The sequence below is a fragment of the Alligator mississippiensis genome, chromosome 6, assembly GCF_030867095.1.
Source record: "Alligator mississippiensis isolate rAllMis1 chromosome 6, rAllMis1, whole genome shotgun sequence".
NCBI lineage: Eukaryota > Metazoa > Chordata > Crocodylia > Alligatoridae > Alligator > Alligator mississippiensis.
The window spans coordinates 7770785-7791290 of NC_081829.1; the positions used below are offsets into that span (position 1 = coordinate 7770785).

Sequence of the window (20506 nt, forward strand, 5' to 3'; positions counted from 1 at the left end):
GCTCCCTCCCTGCAGAGTGCTGACCATGAAGAGGGGACTTCATTGCCTTGCTCCCGTCTCCAGCCCGAAATGCAGAGAGGCACTCCCTCCCTGCTCTGCCCGGCTGAGACTAAGGACAGCACACAACTCGGATGAAGGCAGGTCCCTGTGTGTGTGTGTGAGCGCCTCCATAATAAAAGCACCACTCACCTTTCTGCAGAGCTGTGCGCTGCATGTGTCAGCTTCTAACCACAGAGGATGAGAGGCAGCTTTCCCTGCCTTTGCTGAGACCCTGCCGCAGAAGGACATGCTGGGATTCAAACTCTGCTCCCTTTGTCAGGTTGTCTTAAGCTGACTCTACTGCCGGGGCCCTGCCAGCCAGGTTTCTTTCTTTTTTGTTCTTTTCTTTTCTTTTTTTAAAGTTCACTCTTCCACTTAGACTCTTTATGATCACTGCTGTTCGCTGGGACTGGCAGCTGCTAACATACGCTGGGGGTTTCTAGACATCCGTGCAGACTGCCTTGGGGAACCTCGGGCAAAAAGCCTGCACTGCGGTGCACACAGCCTGAGAACAACCTCTTTGGTTCATCTGCCCATCTTTATCAGAGGTGTAACATGGGCATTTCGGGTTTATGGGGATCACTGATTTGAGGGCTGTTAGTGGTGGTGGCACATCCAGGAACCAGTTGCAATGGTAGCTATTTTTGCACCCACTCGGGCCACTGCCCATGCCCAGGTAAGTGGCTGCTGCCCTGGATGCCTCTCCACACTCACCTTTATCCTGTGAAAACCTCACCTTAGCAACAGGGGTGTTTGATGGCCCTCCATTCAACCAGACCCCCTTTCATGCATGAAGGTGGTGGCCCTTTGTTTAAAAGGACTTGGAGTCAGGAGGTTTGGGGTCACTTCGTTTCCCTGCCATGTGTTCCTGTTTTGACCTGGGAGAAACCCCTGAGGCTGTGACACAGGAAAGCATCCTTATGCACAGAGGACACTTAAGAGCAGGGGTTGACAACATTTTGCAGCAGGGGATTGCTTTTGAATACAGTTTAGAGCCAAGCATGAACTGCCTCCTATGGAGCTGGAGCCAGGCCAGAGCCAAAACGGAGCCAGAGCTGGAGACAATCACCACCCCAGCCTCCCTTGCAGTGCACCACTGCTGCTTAACACTGCTGAAATCCCCCAGGCCCACAGGCCGGATCTGGCCTGCAGCCTGTAGGTGCCAAACCCTTGCTTCAGTGCATGCTTCAACCCATTGTAGTGTAGGGCTGCAGATAAACATCTTTTCAACTTAGCGCGTGAGGACTTTTCCAATGAAGGGTTTCAAGAAGGTGTTTGGGATCTCCCTAAATCAGGTCCTTTATATTTCTGGGCCACAGCTACGCACAGAGTAAAATGGAGGTAACACTGTGTTCTGCTGTAGGCCTGTCCTGTCCACAGCAGAAAGTACGGCTCAGGGGGTTGTCTTATAATATGCATATGTATGCAATCCGGTACAAGATGACCCTGATTCCAGTTGGGATGCTGCAATACAAAGAAATAATGTTTTCTTCATGTCACATCATTAGCCAGTGAGCAGGAATCCATATTCATTGACACCATAAAAGTTGCCCGTAGGTAAGTTGATACTGGTGTGTGGCGGTGAGATTATTAAGAGGTGCTTGTTGGGTTGATCCCTTCTAATCCTCCCTTATCCAAATGCACAGCTCTGTCTTTCATTATTAAACACAGGAACAAGCAAACAAACAAAAAAGCCATAAAAAGTCTAGTCTCTGTTTGCTGATTAGGCCCAACCTTTCTGGAAGCCTGTCCCAGGATCACTTAAATTCACATCGCTCTGCAAGCTCCTATGGAGGTTCAGTTCATCTGAAACCTGGGAGAAGTGTAAAAGTGTTTCTAAAGCACTTTCATTAAAGGACAAGAGAAGATCAACATGACCTACGTGCCCTGCATAAAGTAGCCAGAGGGACAGTGGTTCCAGTGCATGGATTTGCTTTTGTGAGTTGTAAGAGGAAGGAAAGGAGTTTGTCAAGAGATGCTTAATGGCAAGAGAACAATAGGTGGGATTTGTTCCTGCTGCACAATTATTACTAGCTAGACGACTATGTGTTTCTGAGAGCAGAGAGAGTGACCTGACTTGGAGAGAGAATGGGAGCAAAGGGAAAAAAAGAAAAAGGATCCATCTCTCCCAAGGATCCAGAGATACTGAAGAGAGAAAAAGACCCCTCGAGTCATCTAGTCAAGTCTTCCTTCCTCCTTTTCCTCAGGACTGGGGCACATGGTGGAGTAACTAGAGCTGGCAACTGGAAGTCAAGACTCCTGAACCCTATCCTAATTTGGCTCCTAATATTTCTCGTGTGTTTTCAGTAACACCCATCACCGCTTTCTCTTAGTTGACTTGTGTACCCCTGTCTCTCAGACCCTTCCTTAATACTCTAGACAAGAACTGGGAATAGTACACAGGCATTCAGTTCCCCATCCCTCAATGCCAGTCATTGTCAACCTGGGTGCTGTGGCACCCTAAGGTGCTACCAAAGCCTTTGAAGGGCACCAGGAGATAAGTGAGGGGTGTGTAGAAAATCAGATAAGTGCAGACTTAGGCTTGGGTGCCATTCATTTACACTAAAAAGTTTATGGAGGGGTGCCTTGAGTCCAAAAAGGTTGAGAACCACTGCTTTATGCTAACCATTAGGTCAGACTCTTAAAAGCTGGGAGTAGGATTGAGGCTTCCTGTTCCTTCCCTGTTCAAACCATGCCCTTGGGTGTCCAGAATAAATATTTGGCAAACACAAAAACTATCCCTTGCTCTTTTTCGGCTCACCGGGTGGTTGCGCGTCCAGGCTCCAAGTCTGGACAGAGCCTTCTCCGTGGTGCTGAACACAAGACAGTTATTTCCCAAGTCATTTCTTTCCTGTCTCAAGCACCCAGGGGTGCCGTTCACTTTATGCATATAGCACCCAGATTTTTTTTTTCTTCCCACCCACACACACACACATGTGTTGTCACTCTTTTCCTCTGAAACATAAGACCCCAAGAACTGATCTTAGGAGGCTGAAGCGATGAATAAGAACTATTCTGCCTTTGAGGGATTGTTCCCTGTGATATCCTCACTCATTGTTGGCTACCCAGACTGCTTTAAATGGACCTTTCATTGCTTCCCCCAGCAGTTCCCTATGCATCATATAGAATGTATCACTATTAGGAGATGTAGTCTGATGCGAAGATCATTTTAAATGATTCTGAGTTAATGCCATCCCGTTAAACCCTCTCGGACCACCCAAAACACGAACAATGTGTGCTACCTTTCCTCTGTGCAGCATAATTAGCTCCTGTCAAAAAACTCCCTGCATAGAGCAATGCCCTAATTATTATGCCGAGGAGAGGAGAATTCAGTGGGATAAGATGGCTCCAGCAAAGAGATGCATTTCACTGCAGCGAGAGAGAACAACAGACAGCCAGCCACTCACCTCCCATGGTTAATTTTATCACTGGTCACTCCAGGAGCTCAGAGGCACAAGGCTGTGCCAAATGATGGAAACAAACACCTTTGGGCATCCATTTGTTGACGGTAATTAAAATAAAGCCACATGGCTCAGATGCCATGTTACTCTAAGGGAGCAAATGCAGATGTCCCGTTTTATCCCCTTCTAATGGCACAGACACCAGAGCTTGTGTTGCTGAAGCTTGATGATAATTTGCATTGTGCCCCAAGAGGTGCATTTCAGGGCAGCATTGACAGAAATGGGTTTACTTGGTGTTATTCATTTAATCAGGGAAGAATGGAACCAGACAGTTCGTCGATGAGAGGAAGTGAAGTCTTGCGGTTAAGGGGCTGGGGATCCAGGAAATCTAGCATGGCATCCCAGCTCTGCTATTGACTCCCTGTGCGGCCTTTGTCACTCCCTTCTCTGAGCTCAGTTCTGTTTCTAGAGCGCCCAGTACAAAGAGGCCTTGATGCTGGGTGAAGCCTGGAGCTGCTAATATGCCACAAATAGTCAATTGATGCATGATGGGGTTTTTTTCTGCAAGTGATGAAAAAGAAAACCAAATGTAGAATGCTGTTAGATTATTTGTACCTATATTATGGAGATGATGCAGTCATATGGGTTCCGCTGATCTCTTTCTATGGATGCAGATCTAACCCAAATCAAAATCACAGTTCTGGATTCCCCCCAAACTTCCCAGAAACATAGATGTGGCTGGGAACTTCTGAGTTTTTGCCTGCTGCAGTGCTCATAATAACAATGCTGGGTGTTTCTGTACCATCCTTTATCTAGGATCTAGGAGTGCTTTGCAAACATGAAATAATTAAGCCTGCCATCACCCCTCTAGGGTAGGTATTATGATACTTATTTAACAGATGTGTAAACAGAGACACGGGAGCTGACGTTTTTTTCATGTTCAAATCACTTTGCAAACATTACCTAATAAACACCTCACAAGGCTGTGGTGAGGATTAATTAGTTCCATTCAAGGACGAAGCAAAGTCATTGGCAGAAATGTAAGTGGCACGTAGGACTCCTTCTCTTTGTTGCCCTGTGCAAATTAAAGGATGGTGATATCTCCTTTCAACACTCGTTCAAGTTCCAGTTTTGGGGGTGCTCTTGGAGTAGTTTTACAACCATAGTTGGAGCAGAGAGAGCAAGAAGGTTGTTCTTAAATCCTATAGGATTCAGCAAGCACATGCTGATGGCAGATGCCTCCATTGGCTATAAAAGAAAGCCCTTTGACGTTTTGCTGTAACAGCGCCCTGTCTAATTTTCCTATCAGGAGAGAAATATGATTTTATCTTTACTAGAAGCCTTCCAGGGTGTGCCACCAGCATGAGGGGGCTGGCTTTGTATTGCTTGAGCAGCTGGTGTGATTAACTGAATTGGGACTTCTACCATATCCATCGCACATCATCATGGCCCCTTGTTGGGTGATTTCTGGGTCATGGTGATGCTTGCGTGATTTTGCCAGTCATTTCATTCCAGTTTTGTCATAATGCAGAATACTCAGTGGGATAAAATCAGGATAGCTCCAGTGACTTTTGTGGGGTTATATTGATTTATGAGAGCTGGGTATTTTTTGTTGTTCTTTATTATTTAATTCAGTTGAGGATGTGGCCTGTGGTTTCCAACCTCAAATCTCCTCCTAGGGACAAAAGCTCCATTACACTGAAGAGTTTCATGACCACTAGAAAGTTTCCTTTGGCTATTAAGGTTTGTTAGGCTCCGGAAGAAAACTCTAGGGATGGTTGTGAATATAGGTTGCAATGATTTAATAGGCAGTAACCCAACTTAGAGGAATGAATAGTTTCTTTTAGATGACATACTACTTAGTGGCTGGGCTTTAGGACTCCTGGGTTCTTATTTCTTCGGTGATTTGCAGTATTACCCTTAGGTGAGCTGCTTCACCTGTCTGTGGTTCCAGTCACCCAGAATGAAGTAGATTTAATAATAATAACTTATGTTCATAAAGGACTGTGAGGTCTTTAATGACATTTTTTACTGTAATGATAAAGGCTATATATAGTGTATGTACACCCATATGTGTCTGTATGTGTAGATATTGGTATATATATATGGCACCTATATTCTACATATTCAGAAAATACCACGAAATTAGCTTCTCATGGTAAGATGACATAGCTCTGTTGAAGTCATTGAGGCTATACAGATTTATTCCAGTAGACAGCTTGACCCCATGTGAGTTTTTAAAACCTAACTATATCTTAGAGAATACCGGAACGCTTGCATTAGCCTTTAACAAGACAGAGTTCCACCAGGTTTGCTCAGTGTTAATTATGTTTTCTGCAGAGTCCTACCTACACTATGAATTATTAATTAATACCGCTATATATTTTTAGCAATTACCTGCCCCTAATCACCTTGCTGCTATAACTTCTTGGTCCAATGCCAGCCTGTCTTGCTGAAGGCTGGGGCTGAGTTTCAAGCATTAATACAAATGTAATTATACTTTTATAGCTTGTATAATTTTTGAATCGCTTGTATAGATTACATTAGATTTATTTCTCAGTGAAAGGAAGGTAAATATGTTTTCCTTCAGCAAACAGGTCCTTTATTATTTTTTTTTCATGCTGACAGCCTCATTTCTTCATCCAAGTTGGAAGAGTGATTTAACAAAGGAACGAGAGGTGAAGCTCTTGGATGCCCAGCTCTGGAAAGGGAGTGCGGGCAATCAGTTAGAGTGTAGCCAGATTTCTGCAGTCTGTTTCCAGCTTGGGAAAGGGTGTCTGATGGGAAATGGGAAACGAAGACTTCCAGAATATCTCCTACAAATAGGAGGCCTGTTCCAGACTGTCTCGAGTCTTTAGAAAGACTCCTGTTGACTTCAGTACAAATTGAATCAGGACCCTGGGGCTGGATTTTGCTCATATAAAACACTTGGCGGCTTCAAGGGAAGTGAGGTGAGAGTACATGCATGTTCTGTGCAGACACAGGGAAGTTGATTAACCTCTCTGCATCCCACTTTCCCCATCTGTTGACATGGGCTAATCATTTCCAGGGACTCGTGGAGCCAAATGAGTGTTTCTAACATATTTTCAAGTGAAAAGATGCTGTACAAGGGTAAAGTGTCACCACTGCTACAGGAACGGGAACCTGCCCCTGAAGACAGCTAGCGGGAGAGCTGGCTGACTGTAGGGCAGCAAAGTGGCAGGAAAAGGCAAAGGGCTAATTACCCAGGCAGCTACTGAACACTTTGCCAGCTCTGTTCTTCACTTCGGGATGAATTCAGTGATCACACAGATGAGCCAGGTTTAGTGTTGTCTGCAGCCAGGCTTTGGGCCTGATCCTTAGCTCTTTGAAAGTGTTGGGAAGATGCCCGCTGAGTTCAGGGTCATTTCGTGCAGACAGTAATTCTTCAGGATCTCACTCGCGGAGACAGCAAGCAGATGCTGAATGGGGCCACATTGAGCTAGACTTCTCAAGGTAGGCTTCTAAGCCACTCTCCACTGCTCAGCCTGGAAATCCAGTTTCCACCATGAACAGAGTCATGCAAGGAAATCAAGTTCATGGACTGACATGTTTGTCACAAGGTAGGGTAGATACGTGCCTTTATAGACTAACTAAATAAGAAATATAGAGAGAGCACAAGCATTCATGGGCCCAAGTTCACTTCATTAGATGCTGTGAAAGGGCGAGCAGAAAGCAGAGTATGAGAAGGAGAGAGAAATTAAAATACAAAAGAAAAGGGAGTGGGGAGAGAGAGAAATGAGAGGGGAAGGGAGCAGTATTAGTAGAAAAAAAAGGAAATGAGCAGTACATCTATAGGAACAATTGTTTCCTTCTCCATAGATGTGGATCGCATGATCCCCTGTTAGCAAGGTAGTTGAGGCACCACCTTTCCTTGAAGGTAGGGTATTTTCAGGTCTGAGTGTAAGGAAAAGCTGCACCATGGAGTCATAATAATAATGTTGAGGGATAGCATGCAGATCAGTCAGCAAGGAGATATATCCATCTGTTCATTTACCTACCTACCCAACTCACCCACCCATTTCTAAACTTCCTATCTGCATGACCTCTGGGTACAAGGTGTGTCAAATGCTACTTCACATTTCTGGCTCTAGCCGCATTGAACTGTGCTGTGGTCCCCAGCCCTCAGTTAAGGTAAGATTTAAAGGAAATGTGCAGTTTTTCTAACTGACAGGTGCAACAGCTATTTAGGGGCAACAGCAGGTTCCTTGACCCAGCCTGGCTAAAGAGGGTCTTGTAGGTGCAGTGAACACCTTGCAGCACAACTCACCACCACTGTGTTGCTAAGATGGACCATCACTTTATTGACTTCTCTTTGCTTGGTGCAAGGTGGCATTTCCCCCCCGGCACAATATAAAGTAAGGTTAATGTAGGTGGTTCTGCAATTCAAATTGGAATTACTCAAGGTCTGGCTGATCATTACCCATCATAACAGATGGAGGGGTAAGTAAGCTGCTGGAAAATAAATAGGAGCAGTTTAAGGAGGTGTTGCCGAGTAGACATTCCTCTGTATTGGAGGGATCATTTCATATCTTATGGAATAGGGGGCTACCCCAAGCGACACTGGTGAAAGATGAACTGCTTCAGAAAATATGTTACCAGGGTTTAGTGAAGTTTGCTTTAATAATCTAGTCTATCCTTAGAGACTGTGTATCATTTCCTTGCATATGCAACTGTATATTGTACAGTCAATGTACTAGAATTTATTCAGTGCCTTGGATAATAATGCATAGGAAGTTCCCTAAATGACTTCTAGAGACCCCAGGACTTGTCTTTTCAAGTGTCTGGAAAAAGTCTAGCAAATTTGAATGACATGAAATAATAATAACAGTAACAATAAAAACTGTGTATCTTAATATATGGGGTATCCCTCGACTACAGGGAAGTATAGGAGGTACTGAGGTGTCATTATTTTTTTGTCTAAGGGAACAGTGGGAAGCCATCATATGCAAACATTTGCTTTTTCGTTACAGAGCAAATACCAGAATAAATAATTAACTATGATGCAGGTTTTCAAACACAGTGGGCACGTCTACACACTGCCGTATGGGGATGTTGTTACCGTGCTGTGATTTGTTACTTCCTTCTGGAAGCAGTTAGAGATGAATTCAGTACCTTCTGGAAGTACGAAAGCTCGGTGCAGTAACCACCCATTCTCTGTTGCGTCACTGTACCGGCGTGCAATAAGCAGGTAGCGCGCCACTACGGTGACGTAGCTAGCGATCATGTGTAGACCTGCATGATCACTACATTGCTATAGCATGCCGTCCAGCGATGTAGTGCATTGCTACATCGCCGTAGGTGCAACGCGTAGATGCACCTAGTGTGCCCGATGACCTGGATGGCCCGTACAAATTAGGACATGGAGGGTGCAAAAGATACATTCGATACATTTGTGTCCATAATTAGCTCACTGGAACACAGGGCTCTAGTAAAAGGGCATGCACCTTTGGCAGAAAATTGCACTGAAGTGGCCTTTGTAGATCTGACTCCATTCCTGCACATTGCCTCCTGCTTGGATCAACAAATGCAACTATGGTGTCCAGCAGTTGTCTTCTATGGAGTTATATTATATAAGTCACTCCAGTCACAGGTCTGTTCTTTTGCTTCTAAAAACGGTCAAAAATGGACAATTAATGCATGGTTTGGGTTTTGTTTTTTTTAATGAAAATGACAGTAAAGAGAGGGGACGGGTAGGATAGGGAAAGAAATAGTACTTATAGCTGTCTAAAGACTTTTGAATTAAAGATTTCTTTTTCCATTCAAAAATGCCAATTCATGAAAGTAAAATAGTTTGTGGGAAAAGATGGCTTTAAACAAGTTTCTTACCTTGAACAAATGTGAGGGGGGGAAGATTTCATAACTGTCAAAAAATGTTGTTTTGACATTTTTCCAAATGAAAGTTTCTCGTCTTGAAAAAACCTTCCTATTTGAAATGAAAGCTAATTATAGTAAATCCCATTTTAGAAATTATTATTTTTTTAATATTCAGTATCTTGGAATGATCAAAATTACATGTTTTGACTGGCCAGACAGAAGGGATTATCATGACAATTTTCTCATTGTTGTCCCACTATTGAACAGGAAAATGTGTTGTTTTCTTGTTGCAGGGGTGTAGGTTGTAGCCGTGTTGGTCTAAGGACATAGGCAGACAAGGTTCCTTGGGTGAATTTGATATCTTTTATTAGACCAGTTGTTTTCTTGTTAATTTTCAGTGGTTGGGAGCCTCGTGAGGATGATTTCCATGTGCGTTTGGATGCTTTGACAGAAGTCCCATGCCACGGGCTCAGAATCCAGCCAGTGAACACGGTAAGAGATGGAGCGTGGACTACAAACCGTGGTTACACACTACCCAGCAAGATCATAAACCCTGTTTTAAACTAAACCTTTGAGCACTGCTCAAAGATGGAGCCTTATTATATATACATCCTTCTCTCCCCTCCATATGAAACACTAGTCCTGAATCACTACAGCCCAAAATGTGCAGACTGCACCCACCACCGAAGGTAGGTTTGTATTTCCCAGGTCTGGAAACACTTTGGTCTCTTCTCTTGAATGCAGCTCTGCATGTGACTGCTCACATGATATTCAGTTCATCATCAGGAAGCTGGCTGATAAGTTTTCCAACTTGATTTGAATGTTGGCTAGCTGGCTTGTTCCAGTGGGGGTATCTCCTCCCCTACCTGCGTGGGTGGTATTGTGCACATTCATAAAGTGATAGGCTGGTTCCAACTTTGCCCAAGAGTAAATTGCAGAAAGATTTACAGATGAGAAGCTGCCCAGTTTGGAAGTACTACGAGATCCTACCAACACTGCAGTAGTACTGAAATGATCTTTTGTCCTTAAAGAAATGTCTTCATTAGCATGAGGCACAACAGAGCCTGGTGCTCCTCCACTGAGCCTTGCTGAGAGCAAAATTAGGGACAACGTAAAAAAAATGTAGGGTATGGCTGCATAGCACTCTGCAGGGATGCCTGAAGTAGCTCTGAACAAGCTAGAAGTAGCTTGAACATATAAGCACAGAGCTTCAGGAGGTAGGGTATAGGACGGGGTAGGCAAAATGGGGCCCCGGGGCCAGATGCAGCCCACCAGGCCATTCTATCTGGCCCTTGGGGCCCCTAGAAAATTTAGAAAATTAATATTTATCTGCCCCTGGCTGCCTGTCATGTGGCCCTCGATGGCTTGCCAAAACTCAGCAAGTGACCCTTCGCCCGAAATAATTGCCCACCCCTGGTGTAGGACCACAAGAGTAGTGCTGTGTATTGCTTCTGCTGCCTCCCCTAGCTTGTTCAGAGTTAGCCCTGTTTCCTGCAGGGCACTGTGTTGTCCCGTGTAGATTTACTCGTCATGCGGCCACTGCCCAGGCCATGTTATTTCTGTGCCAAAACACAGATACTGCCGCCATCAAAGGTGTCTCCTCATGGAGACATTTCTGTTGCATTTGTGTCAGTGTTTCTCTTTGCATACCAAGAGATGTACCCCCATCACACATGGGTGCACACGCCCGTGCACACATTCACAGCACAATGTATGACACCGTTGCCGAATGGTTGGGACAGGTTGCTACCTATCTAGAGATGTGGGTTTGAGCCTTTGTCTGGAGTTATGCTAAAGATCACCTCCATTCGACCCAGCTCTCCTTGGGTACCTGGCTGTTCAGGCCAAGGGTTCAAAAGGGGCTTTGAATCCTTGTCAAATGATGACAGTCTTGTGTGCTACTGAACACAGAAAATAGCATGCCTTACCATCACATCAGTCTGGTGGGCCACCTACTCTTGGACAGACATTTGACCTTGACCTCTTACAGTGCAGTATATAAACTTCACCATCTAGATCAGTAAAAATACAACAGAGCATCACATAAGCAACTAGCCTTTCATAGAGCTGTCTGGAAAATGTCATTCCCCTGTTCTTCTCCTGCTCCCACATAAATGTTGAGCTTTCCGCTAGACACCACAATTTTAAAATATGTTGCCTCACACACGCGTGCATACACGTGCACACATACGTGCATGCACAGGTTGTGAAATGCTGCCACGGTGTTGCTTGGGAAGTCTATGTCAGGTGCCTTTATGCTCCCTTCTCTACCGGGTGGGCTGCAGGATTAGTTTCTCTCTCTCATCATGAACCATGGTACCATGGTTTCCTTCCTGGAGACAGCAAGCTGTGCACGGTGGAAGTTGCATAGCCAGGGTGAAGCATAGGAGATGAAGTCCAGCTGCAGGATACAGCTCCTAAGAGAGCTGTGGTGTAAGGGGAGAGAGAAAGAGAGACGTACAGCCATTTCATTGATTGTAATTTGGTTTTCCCATAGTGGCTGACTGCCCTTATTACCGGTACTGTCTCCCTAGTAGTGTCCATCCTCTGTAATGGGTGTGGAGGGTAAGGACTGTGTGATTACTCCGCCTGAATGATGCCATGATTGAACTTCAGGTCCTACAAGGCACTGAAATAGTATTGCAGAATCAGAATTTCATTTGTGTGGAGCTTTTTGGCCTTTTTGGGGAGAGAAAAAATTAATTTTCTGTGCAAGCCAGAACTTCTCTCTAAAAAAACCCTAAACTTGCTTTTTGAAAACTCAGGTTTCCACCAGGGGGAAAAAAAAACACCCCAAAACAAAGAAGCAAATACAAAAAAAATCAACCCTAGCTTTGGTAGAAAATGTTTGCCCAGCTCTAGTTTTTATCTAGGCAAGTTCACATAAATATAGGAACCGTCCTCCAGCTTGCTTTCTCTGCCCCCTCTAGTGCCTGCAAGCCTATATTGCATACTGCTGCACAGTCAAATGTCTGGTATTCTGTGTCTGTGCATGCACATGCACCCCTTTGGAGGGAGTTTTTTGGTGATAGGGTTGAAGGGAAGCATAGGAAATGAAGGAAAACATTCATGCAGAGAAAGAAGATAGGGCAAAAGGATTGAGGAGGGAAGACTAGAGTAAGACAATAAGGAGGAAGAGTCCATGCAGGGGTAAATTGGCATCAATGGGAATGTGCTGATTTATGCCAGTATAGTTTGGTTTACCTTGTTGCCCATTTTTGCTGCATTCAGCCTAGGAACAGCTGGGCAACAGATTGCATCTGAACACTGTCTGACATGCGCCAGGCAAATCCAAGGCCATGAAATATCTTAGTACCAGCCCTGTGCTCTCTTGCAAAGGCAGCCTGCAGTTCGGCTGCTGCCCAAAGATGCGTGCATTTGACCACGGCTCTGAGGAGCTCCAAAGAGGATCCTTTTTGTTTGGCCAGCACTTGAAGTTTGTCTCTGCACCCCACAGCTATCTGATTAGCTGATGGTCCAGAGACAAAATGCTTTCTCCAGGAAGCGGGCTGCCTGCAAGGCCTCCCTTTCACCTACCATTTTGAGAAGCTGACAGTTTGTCACGTAATGCCAGTGCACAAGGTTCAGAAGGAGGCAAGGGCACGAAGGGGAAGAAAAGCCTCCTGGAAGCATTCACAGTCCATGCATAATACATCCAAGCCTCATCTGCTTCATCATTACAGTCCTTTTGCCTTTTCCTTGACAATTATTCGCCCTAGGATGTTGCCCCAGAGCCATCCCTGAAAGCTGCCCGGCAAAGTAAAGCTTTTCATTTGTGCACGTCAGATCTTCCCACCCGAATGCGCTGCTTGCATCAACGGCTTCGTTTGTCTGTTCAGGCATGTCTGGGACTGCAGGTTTCCAGGCACAAGATAAAAACCCTGCTGGTCAGTCTTTACAGCCAAGCCTTCCTTTCTTCTGCCTTCCAATGGCTGCTACCCCACCACTCGGCTACTTGTTATTCGTGTAGATGAACAAATGTCGACGCAGCTGGTTGCAGCGGTCACCACTATGTAAGAAGCAGTTATGTAAGAGAGAGAGGCTAAGGATCCTTCCTTGGTACCGCTGAACACAGCTGCTGTTGTCAGTGGGGCGCATCCCTGCCCTCCATCAGCCTGATGCACTCGGGGTTCGAGCACTCAAAGAAGGTCAGAAATGGGCCTCCGATGCCGATTCCTCTCTAGAGTAATATCAAAGGGCGGAAGGTGCCATACTTGAAGCTAATCAGCTGCATGCTGATTTGTTGCAGTAAGTGAGGAAGGAAGTTATTCCCAACTTAGCCAAAGTGAGGAGAAGGCTTTTTTTCAGAAGGCAGTGGCAGGGAATGGGTGTCATCAAGGACTGTGGTTAATGTCTCAAAACACTCCTATGATGTGCTGTTCCTAAAGGCAAAAAAATACACTGGGATACTCCCTTGTTCTTTTCCAGACAACCCAATGCAGAGTCCTTTGCCTCGTAAGTGTTTCCAAGCATCTGGCCAAAGAGCCACGGCATTGCCATGCGTCTCAGGTGACCCGTCACACAGTCAAGGATGAAGAGGAAACATTTTCTCTGAGTATTGTAGGAAGTGCCATGGGACTACACCGGGACTTTGGCTACACACCCACATGGAGGGGGAAGGGGACGACCTATAGCTGGGATTGGACCGCTCGGGAATAAGCATCTTGTGCACAGAGCAGGTGGTTGAGGTGGGGAGGGGGAGGTAGGGTATAACTTTTGCTTTGCCCCCATGCAGCAGCCAGTGCAGGGCGACTTTGCAGCTGGCTTAGGGAAGTAGCAGGCTGCTGGGAGCTCAGGAGTGCCTGGGGTCGGGGGTCTGTCAGGCATAAAGCCACCTGGAAGTGCTCCATAGTTACTTATGCTTATATCTTTGATGGCACCACTGAGCCCTGACACTACGGAGTTCAGTGTTGTCTATCCGCTTCCACAGTGAGGAAGCTTTCTACCGCATGCTCAAGGCAGACTTACAAAAAAGCCTACTCCCTTCCAACAGGACAGGAGAAATTTGAAGGCCAAAGGCCTTAGGGTTGAAGTCCTGGCCCCACTGAAATGAGTGTCAAAAGCTCCTATTTCCATCACTGGACATGTGATTTTACCCTGGTGATTAACAGAATAATGGTGCTTAGAGTGACAAAGAAAAAGCTGGGTGACCTGCTGATGAAAAGCTAATCCATAAAATCAGCCTTGATTTCTGCTGGAAAATGAGTTGAGAACAAGCTTTGATTTTTTTTTTTTTTTTTTAAGGAGCTAGTTTTTTGCTTAAAGTTGCTCAGCAAATGGTTTATGCTGAGCTATCTGAGCCCATGGGTTGCTCACTAGTGAGTCTCACCCTTGTTAGACTCAAGGCACCCCATCAGAAAATGTCAGCTCTTTGCTTTCACTAGTTGCTTGCATACAGAAAAAAGAATAGAGCGATTCTGTAGCAAACTATGGAGAGAGACCACAGCAGGTCACAAAAGTTTGGGGCGTTTTGGATTTCTATTTGAAATGTCTAGGTTTTTTCTTGTGAATCATATATAAGCGTATGCACTCCATAGCACCCTCACAGCACCCAGGGGTGCCATCGCATCCTGGTTGAGAATCACTGGATTGGGCTGTGCCATGAGATGTATAAGTGTCATTCAAGGCTAGCCCCAGGAATATTTTTGGGCTTTCTCGCTGATCCTCTCTCACCTTTGTCACTTAAGATTTGTCCTGAAGTCACTCAAATTAAAGCAGCGTAGGATAGTGATGCTCGGCCTATGACCCACAGGCCAGATCTGGCTCCTGCAGTGAGTGGATCCAGCCCGTGGCACTGGGGACCAGCAGCAAGCATCTCGGTCTGGCTCATCCCCTTCCCTGCCCTGCACCATACCTCTGCAACCCTCCCTGCTCTCTCCCTCTCCCCTACGGCAGGTGCTGTACCCTTTCCCTCTCTTTCTCCTTCCCCGCGCCCCTTGGCAGGTGCTGCTTACAGGAGGTACGCTATCTTCCTTTCTCCTTCTCCCTCCTCTCTCTCTCCCCTCCCTCTGACATGGGCACCCTCCTCTTTCCTGATTTCTCCCCCCTCAATCAAAGGGGAATGGGGGCCTGTGATGGAGCCTGGTCATATTAGACACCTAGCCCACTGCTCGAAAAGGCACCTCGCCACTAGCTTGGGAGAATCAAAGTGGCTGTGACACCACACGAGGAGAAAGGTTTCCTACCCCTGAAGTCCCCAGGGCACCGCACCAGTAATGCTTGTCTGGGACCCATTGACAAACAGGGGATCTTTTGTGACGCCGACGTGGAGCCTCATCCAGCAGCAACTTAGAAAGCTAAAAGTTCGGCACGCTTGGTTACACCTTCCCCTTCCTACCCATATTCAGGAACAGGGATGAGATGAGAAACTGAGATATAGGTCAAATCCAGATGAGCTGTTATTTTGTGGATGGAACCAGCCGTGAAGTGCACGCTCTGTTCATGTCCCCTGAAGTCCCAATCAGGCTGGCAAATCCTTAAAGGACTGATGATGCTTGGTTCAGCGCACACATCTCTGCCCAACCACGCCGCAGGACAAACTCTTTAAACGCTTAGTCATTCACTGCAAGGACGAAAGATCGGTCTGGCAGGTAGCCGTGGAATTAGGACCTGGGCAAGCTGGGTCAGATCTCACCTGGACGCAAGCTTGCCGCCTGACTCTGCTGCATTGTTCCTGCGTTCCAGTTCCCCATCGCTTAAACAAGTTGCTAACCCAGACTTGTGTGTCTGAAACGTACTGTTGGTGCGTATCACACTCAGCACAACGGGGACCTAAGGTTGGTCAGGGTGCATAGCTGCCACTGTCCTGTAGGAATGAATAGCAAGGTGAAGGTTTGTGAGCTTAATTTCTCCTATCTTCACTGCATAATTAGTCTGTCAGCACGGACTATACTCCTAAAGCCCCGTGCCCACAAATGCTGGACTTCATCTAAAACCTGGGACTGAAGAGTTTTGTTTGGCGGTTCAAAAGGCTTGACCTCTTCCGAGGTCCCTTCTGGCCTTACAGTCAATGAAAGGCTTGGTTGGGAACACAGCATGGAAACATCCCCGGGCCCTTCCACAAAGGGCACCTGCTAAAGTCATCTAATGAAACTGGGGAAAAAAAAATCCTAAAAGAGCCCACTGACAGCATGTCTATGGCTGCTGGATTTGGGGATAGTTGTGAGACGGGAGTGCCTGGGAGTTTATCCACCTTTGTTCCCCCCCATGAGGAGTGCTGGGCTACTGCATTTTCATGTTGGTTTACTTGGAAAGTCAAGCAGAGGGATCCCAGAGGAACAACAGTCAGGACAGGAACAAAATCAGAACAGAAGTAGCTTAGTGGGACAGGTTAGGAAACCTACAGCAGGAACAAGGTGGGGTGGGAGTTGAAAGCTGGCTTTTTTTTGTCAGAGGAGAATGCAAGAGTGGCAGAGATGCAGGAAATCAGGGGCAAAGGAAAGAGCATGAGCAGAGCTGTGTGCATTAACAGATGTTGAGGCTGCAAAGACCGGTGGGGTGGATAGAAGAAGTCAGGGAGGGGATTCTTGCCAGCTCCTGACCAGCGCTCGGTTGTATCAGCGAAACTGCACCGAGGCTCAGGACTGGAATTGCTGGATGCTGCAGCTAAGGACAGAGGGCTTGTCTGTGCATAGTTGCACCGGTTTAACAAATGGGGTCATTTTTAACTAATGAAGTGAAATCACAGAATGATAGAAAATGAGGGTTGGAAGGGACCTCAGGACATCACATCTAGTCCAACCCCCTGCTCAAAGCAAGACCATCCCCCTCTAGATCACTCCAGCCAAGGCTGTGTCTAGCTGGGTTTTTAAAAACAGTGGTGAAAGCCATATGGACACTCTTAACCTAGGCTTATTTCTGATTAGCTTAATCTGTTTAGGAACATGTTTAAACTAAGCTGAAATTAGCCGTACTTAAGCCAAATAACAAATAAGAGTGTTCACACAGAGGTTTGCTTGGCATTAACTAAACTGGAGCCAATGCATGCAGAGAGAGTTTGTGCAGTGTGGATAGCTTATGCAGCCCCCTGCCTGGATCGTGTTTGGCTTTTGAGGATGCGAGTTATCCCTTCACTTCCTTGAGCATGAAATTCGCAGGTAAATAAAGGATATTTCAGCTGACGCATTAAACATTAAAAATCAGTCAAGTGCAGATGCAAGATGTTATTAAACAGCTCATCAGAGACAAAGCCTGGGAATGGCCCTGGCTTAACTCTCGCTGTACTAGTCATCAGCCCCATTAAAGATGCTGCCTAGGAGCTGATAAGCACTGCGTAAATCAGCTGCTAGAGGGTTTTCCCGGGCATTTGAAAGCTATAGGGTGGCCAACAATTTTGCAAACCATCCTGCTGCTTGCAAATGTTTTCTGGTGCAATGCCTTGCTGTTAATATATGCAAACATGCAAACTGTATAGGGCTAGTTCCTCAACAGGTTTTGGTTAGCAATGGGACTTCTGCCATCAGCGGAACCGCACGCCACACCAGACACGGCCAGCATTTTCTATCAGAGATGGCCAGCATGTGTCTCTCATTGCCAGAAGGCCCTCTCTATGGATCTTCGTACACTGGTGCTAATGATACGTTTCATTATGCATCTTGTCTTCTATATTGCAAACGGTACTGATGAGCGAAGTTACTCTGGAACATTTTCTTTTTTCATCAGACTTGGCTGATTCATCACAAATGTTTCACATGGTTGGTTTTTGACAACATCCTGCAGAAGGTCAGGCGGATTTTGAAGCCTGTCTGCCAGGCAGGTTTTGATCAGCCCCAGACAAGGTTTGCTGGCCAGACCATCCACATCCCTTTTGGCAGCCTATTTCATGGGCTGATATAAAAGTAAGTACCTGGAAACCCAGGTTGCCCTAGTCCATGGGTCTTTGGGGGCCCATTGGAGTCAGGGCTCCCATTGCATTTCAGGGAGAATTTGGAAGTTTCGTTCTGAATAGGAGTGCACTCAAATCCTGACATCCCTGGTGCAATGAAACTGCTGTTCTCCATTGAGTTCTGGTTATGAAGTCCTTGGTTTGGAGACTTGCATGTGTTATGGTTGTGCAATTTCTAGACCAATGACTCTAACCCAAATGGGACCTGTAGAAGCTCCTGCAATCTAAATGTTAAATAGGTATTTTATGCGATCAGTTTTGAAAGACTTCTAGGTAACGGTCTCCGAGAACGCTCAGTAAGGGATATATTTCTCCTGGATGCATACTTGAATTCATAACTACTTGCATGCTTGCTCTTGTGTCCTCTGTTGCACGTCAGGGTCTTTTCTTCTTGAAAACCTGGAAACCCCTGAGCTGGGAAATTTCCAAGGGAAAAAAAATAAAAATAAAAGTCAATTTTGCATCCCTTTTGAATTCTGATTCTTGCCTTCTCGGCAGCTGCTCACTTGTCTTCACATTTTCCTTGCTGCCAGAGCGCTGACGGGAGGCCAAGAAGAGCCGAAGTCTACATGAGAGTTGAATAATGGAGAAGAACAAAACTTAACACCTCTGACTCCATGCCATGTTCTTCTGGCCTGAATTTTACAGCGATGAAGCCTGGGCATACCCTGCCACCTCTCCACATGTCTTCAATGACAGCGTGCCTCCGTGTGCCCCTTTCAGCATGATCCGAGGCAAACCGAATTATGAACAGGCAGGAAAAAAACTGTCTCGGAGCAGGAGCAAGTGGTATGGATCTGTTAGTCTCCAAAGACAGACATGCAAACCGACATCATTTGTGCAGATCCTTTCTGTGTCTCTGAGGCTTAAACCAGGCTTAGCGGGTGATGGTAAAGCCCATATGACAACGCTTGTGTTTAAAAACTCTTATGAAATTAAAGATTTACTGCCAGGCAGACAAAATAAAATAAGAGGGGAAGAGGAGGAAAGCAATTGCAAAATCTGCCCTCAGGAAGGGGCTGTGCTTGGGGGAGCTATTGGTATCTGTGGCTTGACAGCAAAGTAGAAAGGGGTAGGACTGGCTTCCTTGGGTTTCTCTCCCCTGAAATAGGTCTTAACAGTGAGTGGAGCTGCAGGATAAATGTGTACATGGAGCCATCAGAGTCTGATCAAAACCCACAAGAAAAAAAAGGGGATAATGCCATTTGAGGCAGGGAATTCTAGGAAGGCAACACAGCTTTAACTTGTTGAGGACACACAAAAAAAAGCAGAGCACGGCAGAGGGGAGAGAGACAGAGATTTTAAACCTGGCCACTCAACAACCTTTTCTTTGCTTCACTTCCCATGCCATGGGCCCACTGTTGATGTTGTCTCTATGGGTATACATTTCTGCATTAGCTCCAGAGAGACAGGCGCAATAAAGACGATAATTCTGGGGATTATGTCTAGTCTTGGTGCCGTGACATTTTACTCCGGTGCATGTGAGAGTGGAACTCTCTTTATTACAGGTAGAGTTGGCAGCTCTGCCTATTATTAAGGTTTGCCTTGTATGTCCCATGATAAAAACCCTGTTTTCAGGCTCTTATGACTCTGCTGTAATAGCATTTGATTATGTCATTAAAATTGTATTATAATGCTTACACACAGGGGGACAAATTAAGTGGCAAAGAAAGCTTGCATTCTGGCATTTCCTAATATTGGAGGTCTCCTTCTTGCAACCTTGACATTCCTTTAATTACCATTTTTTTGGTGCAGTTGTTGTTTAAACTGACCTCTTTCAGCTCATGTAAATTAGCAGAGCTCCCTTGAAAAAAAATGGATGGGTAATGTTTTACAGCAGCTAGAGATCTGGCCCTTTGCAGACGCAAAGAAGCAAGCACTGCCGGTAGCATGGGTTGAATCACTTTCTAATGCAGCATTCACCTGATCATCCATGATTTTCTTTCCCTACAGCTGTGTTTTTACTGGAGGTGGGTAATTAGAGCTAAATGAAAGCCACAAGCATTTTTGCAGCTCACCCATTGCTAATTATTACTTGCTCACATATAGGGCAAATCTGCGTGCAGCTTCCCCAGTGCTCCTTGGGGCATCTGTCTCAAACGTAAAGCCTCCCTCCATATACTTCCTCTTCAGATGCACCAAACCCTGAACTGAAGTGGTGCAGCCAGCTGGAGGGTACCTGACTGTCAATCTCTAGTATGCTGGAGATGGAGATCTTGAGAGTAGCGGCTGCAGGTCCTACCTCAGGGAGGCTTCCTTGCCTCCTTTCTGAGTTTGAAGTATGTGAGGCTGGAAGGCAGAGCACCGGGGAAGGGTTGCAGACATATCCCAACAAAGCCCTGCTAGC

The 20506-nt window shown here is 45.8% G+C and overlaps 1 long non-coding RNA gene across 1 annotated transcript in view; it reads left to right on the forward strand.

Annotated features, from left to right (window-relative positions):
- LOC132251122 (uncharacterized) overlaps nt 1-19767 on the forward strand; it is a 138277-nt gene extending 118510 nt beyond the window's left edge. Inside the window, exons 3-4 of the long non-coding RNA XR_009462936.1 lie at nt 9674-9767; nt 18693-19767. This is a non-coding gene — a long non-coding RNA (uncharacterized LOC132251122). The remainder of the gene's footprint in view (nt 1-9673; nt 9768-18692) is intronic.
- The last annotated feature ends 739 nt before the right edge of the window (nt 19768-20506 follow it).